This window comes from Contarinia nasturtii, unplaced genomic scaffold, assembly GCF_009176525.2.
Source record: "Contarinia nasturtii isolate CC-2019 unplaced genomic scaffold, AAFC_CNas_1.1 Cnas_scaffold_240, whole genome shotgun sequence".
Lineage (NCBI taxonomy): Eukaryota > Metazoa > Arthropoda > Insecta > Diptera > Cecidomyiidae > Contarinia > Contarinia nasturtii.
Genome location: NW_022197595.1, coordinates 1 through 4,687, shown reverse-complemented (window position 1 = coordinate 4,687; position 4,687 = coordinate 1). Strand labels below are relative to the sequence as shown.

The 4,687-nt window shown below is 31.7% G+C and overlaps 1 long non-coding RNA gene across 1 annotated transcript; it reads right to left on the bottom strand.

The window, feature by feature from the left end:
- Positions 1-45: 45 nt before the first annotated feature.
- LOC116337313 lies at positions 46-881 on the bottom strand. The gene is made up of 4 exons (XR_004200798.1): positions 737-881; positions 319-384; positions 171-233; positions 46-106 (listed from the first exon to the last, which is right to left on the bottom strand). It is a non-coding gene; the product is annotated as an uncharacterized LOC116337313 (long non-coding RNA).
- Between the last annotated feature and the right edge of the window lie 3,806 nt (positions 882-4,687).

Sequence of the window (4,687 nt, the reverse complement as noted above, 5' to 3'; positions counted from 1 at the left end):
AATTATAAAATTAATTCATTTAGTTTAAGAAAATTACTTATATCAAATTGTGATGAGAAAATCATGCATATACGTTCTTCGAAACACTCACGTCGGGTCTTTAAATCTGAAATATTTGAAATTTTAATATGATTATTTCTTTAGGTAATGCTTTAAGATGTAAGATATACATTTTGCAAGCAAGCCGTATCAGCGGATCATCAGAATCCAAAATATTATAAGATGTACTAGCACTAAAACATTGAAAGTGTTGATATTTGGTTAATATTACAAGATATTTCTAATCTAATCAGTATGATATTTAATCTCAAAGCTTACTCGGCTTGTTCAGTGGTTTCACCCATCAGAGAATAAGTATCTTTATCGTCAGATGCATTTGTCAGGCTGTAAAACAAAGACCAAAATGTTTCTTTATTTTTTTTTCTTGAATTAAATTCAGTTACCTCCTTTAATACTTACAAACAGAGCATATACTGAGCATAGATATATATCCGGGATATTTTGTGAGTATCCGATATTTATCGCAGCCAGAAATTAATAATGTCACATTATAATGGAGTAAAAACAATAGAAGTGATTGTTATAGGTCTAAGTATAAAACCATTTACATTACTACAATCACTATAACAATAACTTCTATTGTTTTTACTCTATTTCAAAGTCTGGCTCCAATGAATATCGGATACTGACAAAATATCCAGGATATATATCTATGCTTAGTATATGCTCTGCTTACAAAGTCGCAAATACCAAAACGATCAAGGTAATTACCAATATACTGCGAAAATAAAACATTTTTTCAACTTTGGAGAATAGATTTCAAAGGTAGAATCTCAAAATGAACTTATCTTTTTAAAAACGCTTCCCTTTTAATACTCTATTGTTCGCTATCAATATATATATAATATACTGTCGACAGGTGTAAATATTTCAAATTTTTTAATTTTCCGCAAATGTTAAGCAGAATATGGAATGTTCAACTACGTACATAAAAGTGTTAGACTTGGTGATAATACGTTTTGGGACACATGTATCGCATTCTTATTTATTTTCTCCCACGTGGAAAAAAGACTGAACTTTGAAGTAAAACAATTTGAATATTTTAGTTTCCTTCATTTCCATTTTTGTTTCTGGCCAATTTGGTCGCTCCACATTGAAGTTTTTGGACCGCAAATGGCATCAATCGATAGCTCACTTCAAGACCTTTCCAACGATGTGCATATGTCCGGGGTGTGTCAAGCGGATATGCCTTGATGACCGTGGGGACAAAAGTCAAAAAGTGACTTTTGGAGGCCGACCACGGCCAACATGGCGGCCAAATCGAAAAGTGCTGGAACAAAAAAGTCTTAGTTTTTTATGTACTTTAATCTCAGAAGGTTTGAAAAAGATCAGAATCGAGTACGCCAAATTGCGCACAGACAGACAGACATTTTGATTTTTCATAGAAATCATATGAAATTTTGAAAATGCTGAATTTTTCGAAAAGATTTATCGATTTCGATGTTTGAGGTATTGTTGAAAAGGTATTGAGCTCTAGAAGCTAAATATCGATGTTTCAGGGATTAACGATCTCATTCAGTGCCATCTTTGACCGTAGAACTGAATTTCTGAATCTTTTTTCAAATGACCCAATTTTTTTAAAACGAATTATGTGGCTTAACTATACTTGAACCGTACTACAACGCCTGATAGGTCCCGTGTCTGGGATATTGCATGAATTCAAAATGATACTAGAGTATAAACAGTTCCGTAAAACTCTCTAGGAAAATTGTGGAAAATCCTGACGTGTTAGAGAAAAACGGGTGATGCCATTGAAATCAGCGCCCCCGAATTATGTTAAACCAACTGGTCTCGTTTCTGTCAGATTTTGAGTGACACACAGTGTATTTTATTGTGGAAATGGAAATATATTGGTTTCAAATAAGCTAATTTAGAGTATGAAGAAGAATTTGTATAAATCTAACTAAGATTTATGATATGCTTCCACATCTAGTTCCACATTCACGCCTCTCTTTCATATTCATAGACCGAAGGAGGTTACTTATTTTACCTTTCTTTCGCTCTCGAAAATATCATTTGAACTCGTACAGATGAGTCATTTCGTAACTATAATGTCATGCATTTGATCGTCATCAATTGTTTGTAAGATGAGTTGGACAGTTCAGCTTAAAATTTTATTATAAAAAAAACAGAGAAATATATGTGAGGGGAAGTGCTCTGAGGAGCCAGAAGAGAATTTGAGAGAAACGCCAGTGAAGAGCAAAATATTAACAGCGAAAAAAATAATTCAAATCTTCGATATTTTTTAAAGGAGTTGGTGAAAAAGTGAGTCTAATGCCATATTTAAATATGCATTTTAATGCGAGTAAAAGAGACAACCATATAGATTTCAACAACTCCTTTTAAATACTTTGCTCCTCACTGAAGAAGAATCTAGGGAAGAGGTTTGTTCCTCAATACTCCTCTGGGTCTTCAGAGCACTTTACCCAACATAAGGGGCTTAATTCAAAATTTCAACGACTGAATTCTATAATAATATCTAAATTAACTGAATTTTTCAGCAAACGAATGAATTCCAGTCAATTCTACGGCGATTTCATTCAAATATGTAAGATAGTGGTGAATAGTTTCTGCTGGCAATTCAAGTCCCACTTACATTTGACTTTTTGAAAAAAGCTCTACTACTGGCACCATCTCTTTACACAAAATCTAAGTTATAGATTTGTTTGTGTATTTCTCAATTGTAATTTAATAAATTGTTCAATTTTTTTAAAAACATTTAAGTAATAAATAATTTTTAAAATGATATTCAATTTAAAACACAATAAAATAAAATAAAATAGAAACAAAACAATACACAAGAGAGAGAAAACAGTGGAATGAAAACAATCAATGTTGTCACTCACACGAACGTTTTTCTACACGAACAGTAGAATGACAAAAACCGAAATGAAGTGCACATGTATTCGCATGTATTTGAATATTGATTGTTGAGCGTCGCTACATACATGCACAATGCGCATAAGCAAACGAATCAACGTTAAGAATTTTGAACATGTGATCCAATGAGAGCAATGTTATTCGCACAAATACATGAGCATTTCACTTTGGTTTATGTCATCACATATACCGGCTGTCAACGATGAGCATGTAAACAAATTGTCATTTTGTATGGTACTATGTTTTGAGATTTTATATTAAATTAAATTTTTTTCATCAATAAAATTGCTAAGTGTGCTCGATTAATTTTAAGTGAAATTTGCAATCAGATTTTAAATGCTACGAAATTTCACGTCGAAAGAAATACATGCTCTACGCTATGTGTATATATTTATATAATTTTTTTTGTAATGAAGAGAAGACCGAATAAAAAGGCGTTTCATATGACTTAAATTGGCGGTAGTAAACCATAAATATGTATATAATAACTGTTGTGACTTCTATAATTCTTCTCTTTGATTTTGTTGACATTTTTTATTACCAGTTATTAAATTACAATTCAACGCAACTAAAATGAATGTAAATATGCGATTTCTCTCAAACTTGAGAAATACACAAAAACTTTTATTACTTCAACGTCGTGTATAGAGATGGCGCCACGTTGAGCGGAGTTCGGCAGAATAACACAGAAGCCCATATAATGCTAGTCAGGGTTGTGGCAATTACTGCAATATTTATATTTTGTGTAACGAAATTGTAAATGTTTTTTTATATTTTTTTAATAAAAATTAATTTTATTTTCAATTTTAAGCGATTTCCTATCGAAAACAATCGGAAATATTGAAAAAATAATAAATTAAAAAATATTGCGGTTATCATAACTCTATTACTTTGACACATTTCATTCTATTCACACGAATTCACCGAACTCATCAATAACTCGATTCAAAAGTGTGAATTTACGTGAATTCCTGTGAATTTTTTTGCCGTATTAAGCCCCTAGACCCAACATATATTGCTATGAGAAATAGTCTCTATGAAAAAAACCCAAAAATCTTTCTCAGAGATGTGAAAATATGAGCCTGAGTGGGTTATTTATAAGATATACTATAACCAACCAATTTCGATATTTCCAATTAAAAAATATATATGAAAAGTACAATCCAATCTTAATCGATAAAATAAATGTTTGAGTGTTTTCATAGTCACCACTCTTGACTCGAACAACAAATCTCAATGTGGTTGAAATTAAATTGAGCATTTGGAGACTTTTATCTATCTGTTTGTTCGAAGGCTAGGAAGTTTTGCCATATGTAAGGCTTGTTTTCAACTCAAATGCAAACTTACTTAAATAATAAAGAGGAAAAAAAGAAGAAGAAATAAAACACATCTTAACAAACATTTAATCGTTTGAGAAAAAATTGAATGAATAAAAAATAAAATTAAAATGAACTCAAAAAACAAGTAATAAACTACGTTGTTTCTTTAAAAGAAAATAATGATTAACGTTGTCAATAACAGTCATGTTAGTGTTTGTTTTTCATTTATTCAGACAAAAAAATATTTATCAACACGCAGTGACCGGTTCGCGCATATTTCTATGCTTGCCTAAATACGCTAGGTAGCATAGATATGCCAAGCATAGCCGCAAACGCAACCGACGCATCGCCGTTCACTCTATATGAACAATGCACATGTTCGTTTATGCAGACGACCGTGCGCATACAATATAGCTCGAATCGAATGG